At 42.0% G+C, this 8,824-nt stretch overlaps 1 long non-coding RNA gene across 1 annotated transcript; it reads right to left on the bottom strand.

Annotated features, from left to right (window-relative positions):
* Nucleotides 1-1,454: 1,454 nt before the first annotated feature.
* On the bottom strand, nucleotides 1,455-7,051 carry LOC309338116. Its single transcript, XR_014154725.1, has 2 exons — nucleotides 6,577-7,051; nucleotides 1,455-1,677 (listed from the first exon to the last, which is right to left on the bottom strand). It is a non-coding gene; the product is annotated as an uncharacterized lncRNA (long non-coding RNA).
* Nucleotides 7,052-8,824: the final 1,773 nt, after the last annotated feature.

The raw sequence follows: 8,824 nt of genomic DNA, 5'->3' as shown, positions 1-8,824 counted from the left end.
TGTTGTGTACCATCTGTACATCATCTTTATGTAATTCTCCTTCAGTAGGGAACAATCTGTAAATTTTAAGTCAGTTTTCCATAATTCTCCCCAATCTTTCATCATAATGTTGTGACCTACATCTTGTGCCCATTTAATCATAACTGATTTTACCTCTTCATCTTTCTTCTCCCATTCTAATAGTATGCTGTATGCGGCCTTCAGTTATTTCACTTTCCCTTCGATAACTTCCGTTTGAAACCTAGATCTTGTATAACTAAATCCTTTCTTGCTGTCTTCTTTATGTGTTTCATATAGTTGTTGATAATGCAACCAACTCTGAAAGTGGTCTTTGATCTCATCATAATCTCTTAATTTCCATTTTCCATCATGTTCCTTTAATAAATCAACATATGTGAGCCATTTTCCTTTCTTTTCCAAGTGGTTTGAGCAGTAATGCTTCATGTGGTGAGAGCCACTTTTGTTCCAAGAGGTCTTTGTATCTCTCCCATACTCTCATTAGTGATTTCCTGATTATATGGTTGTAAAAACTTCTATGAACCTTCCCTTTCCCGTACCATAAGTATGCGTGCCAGCCGAATCTGTAATTTCCAATTTTGGGCCAATAAAGTTCTCGCCGCGATTGTTGCATACATAAATAATCTTTGATCCAATTTCCTCTCCCATCAAGCCTAGCAGGAAAGCTTCTGGCTTTTTGGGAAAGGTATATTTAAACATCTTTTTCAATTCATTATAAATTAATTCCCAAAATAATTTTGTTTTCTCACACGTCCACCACATATGATAAAGGTCTCCATCTTTCTCTTTACATTTCCAGCATAATTTATTACTCATCCTGTACATTTTAGCCAGCTTAACCAGTGTTAAGTACCATCGGTACATCATTTTCATTACATTCTCTTTTAAGGTGGCACATGCTGTACATTTTAGACTCTCATTCCACAACCTCAACCATGCTTCATACTCAATGTTATACCCAAAGTCCATTATAGGGGATCGAACCTGCAACCTTGGCATCATCAGCCCCATGCTCTACCCAACTGAGCTGTCCATGCCACTTATCTACCTTTGCAGTCTACCTTTCCCCCATTGTGCTCCTGCAGAGCCTAGGACTTGTCAATCAAAAGGTCGGTGGTTCGAATCCTCGCGACGAGGCGAGCTCACGTTGCTCGGTCCCTGCTCCTGCCAAACTAGCAGCTCGAAAGCACGTCAAAGTGCAAGTAGATAAATAGGTACCACTCCGGTGGGAAGATAAACGGCGTTTCTGTGCGCTGCTCTGGTTTGCCAGAAGCGGCTTAGTCATACTGGCCACATAACCCGGAAGCTGTACGCTGGCTCCCTCAGCCAATAAAGTTAGATGAGCGCCACAACCCCAGAGTCAGACACGACTGGACCTCATGGTCAGGGGTCCCTTTACCTTTACTATTAAAAAAAGAAACTTGGAAATAGAGGGAACCATGCCTCTTAATTTGCTTTTATTGCAAAGGAGAAGCTTGTGTACTCATTAAAAATGTTGCAAAGGCTTCCTTTTTTTGGTTCAGATTCTCTGGTGAATAAGCAGAAGACGTCTCCAGTCCGGGATGAAACAGGATCCAGTGGCTCTCGGAAGGAGGAAGCACCTCTTGTTTTTCACAGATTCCTGGGTGAGCAGGCAGCACTCAACAGCATACTTACTTACTTAAAAACAAAGAAGAAGAAAACCCAAGGGTTAGTTGATAGCAAATAACTTCATAGCAAAGCCACAACAGTTGACACGTGGAAAAACAAAGGAAGTCATGTTGGTGCATAAAGTAAGGTAAAGGTAGAGGACCCCTGGATGGTTAAGTCCAGTCCAAGGCGACTCTGGGGTTGTGACGCTCATCTCGCTTTCAGGCCGAGGCAGCCGGTGTTTGTCCACAGACAGCTGTCCGGGTCATGTGGCCAGCAGGACTAAACTGCTTCTGGCACAACGGGACACCGTGACGGAAACCAGAGCGCACGGAAATGCTGTTTACCTCCCCACCACAGCGGTACCTATTTATCTACTTGCACTGGTGTGCTTTTGAACTGCTAGGTTGGCATAAGAAACATTCCTAAGCCCATCATTTGGTATGGATGGGTTGCAGGCAAATTCAGCTCCTCATTTTCTCAATGTTAAGTTCAGTTCTTCATCTCAGTTTGCAAATTTTGTTTTGTTTTGGTTTTATGCCTCTTTGTGTACACCTCTCCACTCCTGTGCACTTTTGCACACATTACGTGACTAGGGAACGGTGCTGCAAAATTCAGAGAAGTGTGAAATTCAAAGGATGGCTGCGTTTCAGTTTGTGTATTGCTTTGGACACTGGGAGTTAGGTAGGTTGCACCTTGGGTCTAAAAGAAATGGAAGAGGGAGAATTTAGGAGACTATTTAAGTAATAAAACTATTTTCCGTTATATACTCATTATAAAGAATTATAAAGCCATTATAAATAATGCATGCAAACACACTTACCTTACCAAAGATTAAACAAAACAAATTCCTTCCAGTAGCACCTTAAAGACCAACTAAGTCAGTTCTTGGTATGAGCTTTCGTGTGCATGCACACTTCTTCAGATACCTGAAGAAGTGGTATCTGAAGAATACCTGATACCTGAAGAAGTGGTATCTGAAGAAGTGTGCATGCACACGAAAGCTCATACCAAGAACTGACTTAGTTGGTCTTTAAGGTGCTACTGGAAGGAATTTGTTTTGTTTTGACTATGGCAGACCAACACGGCTACCTATCTGTAACTTACCAAAGATTGTCAGCATGTAAATAAATGTATGGCTAATTCTGGCAAGCATCATAAACACTTTTCTTCAATTATCCTCCCATGCACAAAAGATTATCAGAGTTAGTCATAATAAAACTACTTTCTTAGTTCAGCAGGTCCCTCAGCCAATATCCAAGATGGCAGAATTGCTGCTCGTGTAAAATCTGCAGCACTAACTTAAAAACACCGGGGAGGCAAAAGGAGGTAATCTTTAACACTGATACTAAACTGAAATAGAAATCCTGCCTTTCTCATTGAGTCGCTTTTAGGAAATATTTTACAAGATTTTATTTCTGACCTGGACTTCAGACATTAGGAATGCTGGTTGATGGAGGTATGTAACCAGATTATGGAGGGTAAGAAGGCACCAGAAACGTGGAAAGAAGCTTTCATCACATTGATTCCTAAAACAGAAACTGAAAAGACTCAACTTAAGAACTACCGTCCCATCTCACTCCTAAATGTGGATTACAAAATTTTTGCAGACATTTTGGCAAATAGATTTAAAAAGGTATTGAATGAAGTGATTCACAAGGACCAAGCAGGCTTTCTCCCGGGTAGGCATTTGTTTGACAACACGAGAAACATTATTGACATCTTGGAACTCTTACAAACAAATATTAACACTAGAGCGGCGTTAATTTTTATTGATGCGGAGAAAGCCTTTGACAACATTTCTTGGATGTTCATGAAGAAAAATTTGGAAGGGATGGGAGTGGGACGGGGGTTTGAAAATGGTATAGAAGCAATATATTCAGACCAAAAAGCTAAATTGATAGTAAACAATGTGGTGACGGAGGAATTCAATATTGAAAAAGGGACACGACAAGGGTGCCCTCTATCCCCATTATTGTTTATCTCGGTCCTGGAGGTGCTTTTGAATATGATTAGAAGGGACCGGTCAGTTCGGGGCATTGAGGTCGGAGTGAAACAATATAAACTGAAAGCATTTGCAGATGATTTGGTACTAACATTACAGGAGCCAGTTTCTAGCACAAAAAGAGTTTTGGATTTAATATCTGATTATGGTCGGGTGGCGGGATTTAAGTTGAACAAGCAAAAGACTAAGGTCTTAGCTAAGAACCTAACGTCTACAGAAACAGATGAGTTTTTGAAAGAGACAGGATTAAATGTGGTTAAAAAGGTAAAATATTTAGGGGTGTTCTTGACTTCTAAAAACTTGAATTTGTTTAAGGACAACTATGAGAAATGTTGGTCAGAAATCAAAAGGGATTTGGAAACTTGGACAAGACTAAAACTTTCCTTGTTAGGCCGAATAGCAGCTATAAAGATGAATGTTTTGCCGAAAATGTTATTTTTGTTTCAGACCCTGCAGATTGTGGACAAAGTGGTATGCTTCGAAAAGTGGCAGAGGGATATTTCTAAGTTTGTTTGGCAGGGCAAAAAGCCCCGAATTAAGTTTAAAATACTAACAGATGCGAAAGAAAGGGGGGGATTTGCCCTGCCAGACTTGAGGTTATATTATGAATCTGCAGCCTTCTGCTGGTTGAAAGACTGGTTTTTGTTAGAGAACACCGATGTCCTAGATCTGGAAGGGTTTGATAACGCTTTTGGGTGGCATGCGTATTTGTGGTATGACAAGGTTAAAGTTCATAAAATGTTTAAAAACCATATTGTTAGAAGAGCAATCTTTATGGTCTGGACAAAATATAAAGACTTATTGGAGAGTAAAACACCAAGGTGGCTTTCACCGGCAGAGGCCAAGGCACGCAAGAGACTTAACATGGAGGCCTACTGGCCAAAATATTGGGAATTAATAGAAAAAGATGGTGACAATTGGAAGCTGCAGAGTTTTGAAAATGTAAAAAGTAAGGTGCGAGACTGGTTGCATTATGCCCAAATTCGGGAAATTTTCAAAACAGACAAAAAGGTTGGGTTCCAGGTGGAAAAATCGAAATTAGAGACAGAATTGTTAGAACCTAAAGACAAATTACTTTCAAGAATGTATAACTTGCTGCTTAAATGGAATACACAGGATGAGACAGTCAAATCCGCCATGATAAAGTGGGCACAGGATATTGGACATAACATTATGTTTGAGGACTGGGAAAGGTTATGGACCACCGGATTGAAATTCACGGCATGCAGTGCCCTGAAAGAAAATATTATGAAAATGATATACCGGTGGTACATGACCCCAGTCAAGCTTGCTAAGATATATCACCTGTCTGATAATAAATGCTGGAAGTGTAAAGAGGCGGAAGGGACGTTCTTTCATCTCTGGTGGACATGTCCGAAAGTGAAGGCCTTTTGGGAAATGATCTATAATGAGTTAAAAAAGGTATTTAGATATACCTTGCCTAAGAAACCGGAGGCCTTCCTTCTGGGCATTGTAGACCAGAATGTGTTAAAGAAGGATAGAACTTTTTTTATGTATGCTACAACAGCAGCAAGAATTCTCATCGCAAAGTGTTGGAAGACACAAGATTTACCCACACTGGAGGAATGGCAGACGCAGTTGATGGACTATATGGAACTGGCGGAAATGACTGGCAGAATCCGAGACTTGGGAGAAGAAAAAATGGAAGAGGACTGGAAAAAATTTAAGGACTATTTACAAAAATATTATAAGCTGTATGAATGTTAAGAAAATGCACTTTTTAGGAAATATTAGCCCCAGCAATGGTAATTAGGTGAAATCAAAATTAAGGCACAAGAAAAGAGAGGTGAAATTAAGAAAAATCTTTATTGCATTACGTTTTAATCACAATATATAAGATCATGGTCACAATAACTTTGACTTTGGTAACATGAAATTGAAAGATACAATAACGAACTGAAAGATACAATAAGTAATGAAATAAGATAACAAATAGCTGAAGACTTTGTATTATGAACATTGGGTTATAAATATATTGAAATGGGTAACATGACAAAATGAAAGATACAATAAGTGATGAAATAAGATAACAAAATGCTGAAATTGGTATTATAAATAATGCAGATTCGGGAAGATGTGGGGAAGTCCGAAAGACTCTGTAAAAGAAATATGATTTATGAAACTTTTGTATTCTATTCTTTGTTCTTTTTTATTTTGTAAAATTAATAAAAATATTAAAAAAAAAAAAAAGGAATGCTGGGTAAAAAACCCAATACAGTGGTACCTTGGGTTACATACGCTTCAGGTTACATATGCTTCAGGTTACAGACTCCACTAACCCAGAAATAGTGCTTCAGGTTAAGAACTTTGCTTTAGGATGAGAACAGAAATCGTGCTCCAGTGGCGCAGCAGCAGCAGGAGGCCCCATTAGCTAAAGTGGTGCTTCAGGTTAAGAACAGTTTCAGGTTAAGAACGGACCTCCGGAACGAATTAAGTACTTAACCCGAGGTACCACTGTAGGTTTCCTTGGGGAGAAGTGAGGTTACAGTGAACCAGGCAGAGGGCCTTCTCAGTGGTGGCGCCTGCCCTGTGGAATGCTCTCCCATCAGATGTCAAGGAGATAAACAACTATCTGACTTTTAGAAGACATCTGAAGGCAGCCCTGTTTAGGGAAGTGTTGAATGTTTAATAGAATATTGTATTTTAATATTTTGTTGGAAGCCACCGAGAGTGGCTGAGGCAACCCAGCCAGGTGGGCGGGGTACAAATAAATAAATAAATAACTAAATAATAAATAAATAAATAAATAAATAATTTTTAGCGGAAATGACTAACTAGCAAAGGTGATTAAGATGGCAGCCTGTTGTCGCTCAAATCCGACGAGTGCTGGGAGTGAGACAGGGCAGAGGTGCAACTTTCATCCAACAACCTTTGAGAACTTTTCTTTGGTGAGCTGTAGTTACCTTTTGTAACATGTCTTGCGGTTTTTGCACACTCCAATCTTAAACATCTTCTTGGGACAGAAGGAATAGAGGCATTCTGCACGAGCAGCCCGGCATTGTAGATTATTATGCACTATGTACCTTGCATATCCTGCATAAACGGAGGGAGGGGGGAATATCACTGTCTACTTCGGAGAGTAAAGCAAATTCAGAAGAGGAGAAAAGGGAGACACAAGTTCACCGGCTTTAGAAGGGGAGGTAAGGAATCCCGTGCCCCTCTGAGTGTTGTGGCAGTCCCATTACCCCACAACCATTGGCCCCAGATGTTCCTCATGGTCCCCAACCTCCCACTTTACAATCAGTTCATCATAAATGGGACAATCCAGAACATCTTCATAGTACAGGCTGCTTCCTTCATGGTTCCAGCCAGCCACGCTCTCATTCAGGATAACTTCATTCCAATCTCCCTCTTCCCAGTTTTACACACACACACACACACACACACACACACACACACACTGCCGGATTTACGTATAAGCTAAATAAGATATAGCTTAGGGCACCACTCTCTTAGGGCCCCCCCAAAAAAAAACATTAAAGGAAAAAGACCTGGATGTACATTTCCAAAATATAAGATTAAAAAAGAAATAAAATAAAACCTACATACAGCAACAGTGTTTTGTGTTGTGTAGGCTCCTAGGATGTAAGTCATGGGCCCCGCCTGCTAGCCTGCTCCCTAAAATACCACTGGTTTGCTCCTTTCTATATATAGGGTGCCTACATTCTGCATGGACTGGTTGCATGTGCAAATGGCTTTAGAGACCTATTAGGTCCATAAATTACCATATAACATTTATTCAACACAAAAAACAGCCGCAATTTGTTGTTGACAAAGGGCAGCTGGATATATAAAGGGCCCTATTACTTTCAGTAGCTTAGAGACTCATCAAACCTAAAAATGGCCCTACACACACACACACACACACACACACACACACACACCCCAACCACACCAGTCAGCCTCATTAGACGGTGGGTTTATTTTTGGGTGGCGGCGGGAGGTTCCCTGAAGTTTGGCAAACGTTACGTTGCCCCCAAGCCTTGCTGATATGTTACTTGTATGCATGGATGGTGCTGTTTTGGCCAAAGCACCAGGATTTGGACAATTTCAAGGATGGGCTGGATGAGGACAGTGGCGGAGGAACCCTCTCTGGCACTCGGGACGAGGCAAACAGCTCGGCTGCACATGTGCAGCATCCGTACGGACTGTGCACGTTCTCTCCATCCCTTACCTGAGGCAGCCGGGAGCAGTAAACACAGGGCAGCCAAGCACAGGGGAAGGATCTTCATGGCTGCGTTAGGATGGGTTGAAGCAGCGAAGCTCAATGCACGACTAGAAACCAGAAGGTTGCCAGAGGACGGCTGGGCTTTCTGCAGTTGTAAGCTCCTGGAGAAGTTGCCTCTGAGCACTCCTTTGCAACGTCCAGCAAGTCGTACCATGCTTTGAAGGAAGGTGGGGCTGTTGTTCTAACTGGAAGCACAATAGGTAAAGGTAAAGGTACCCCTGCCCGTACGGGCCAGTCTTGACAGACTCTGGGGTTGTGCGCCCATCTCACTCAAGAGGCCGGGGGCCAGCGCTGTCCGGAGACACTTCCGGGTCACGTGGCCAGTGTGACAAAGCTGCATCTGGCGAGCCAGCGCAGCACACGGAAACGCCGTTTACCTTCCCGCCAGTAAGCGGTCCCTATTTATCTACTTGCACCCTGGGGTGCTTTTGAACTGCTAGGTTGGCAGGCGCTGGGACCGAGCAACGGGAGCGCACCCCGCTGCGGGGATTCAAACCGCCGACCTTTCGATCGGCAAGCCCTAGGTGCTGAGGCTTTTACCCACAGCGCCACCCGCGTCCCATAAGCACAATATCCTCCCCAAAATGAGATGTAGGGATAAGAGGTTTAGGCCTGTGGTGAGACCAGGAGGATGTGAAGCCAGGAAAAAGCTGAGTTAATGAGTGCATTCTGGTAGATTCATGGATGATTTGTAATCAGTAGATAAGGACCTCTGACTCTCAGTTGTTCCACAGGGCAGCAAGACGTCACCATTTCCCCTGCTCTACTGCTTCTTAGAGTCTAAATGTCATGCGTTCGATAAAGAAGGTAAGCTTTTACAGATTTATGATTAAATACAATAAACTCTGCTTATAGAGATGGGAGACACAGAGGCATACCAACAAACGAACGTGTTTGCATTAGGGGATGTCCTGAAGTATAGG

This window comes from Podarcis erhardii, assembly GCF_964252035.2.
Source record: "Podarcis erhardii genome assembly, chromosome: 3".
Lineage (NCBI taxonomy): Eukaryota > Metazoa > Chordata > Lepidosauria > Squamata > Lacertidae > Podarcis > Podarcis erhardii.
The sequence above is the reverse complement of the archived record's forward strand: the minus strand, read 5'-3'. Positions and strand labels throughout refer to the sequence as shown.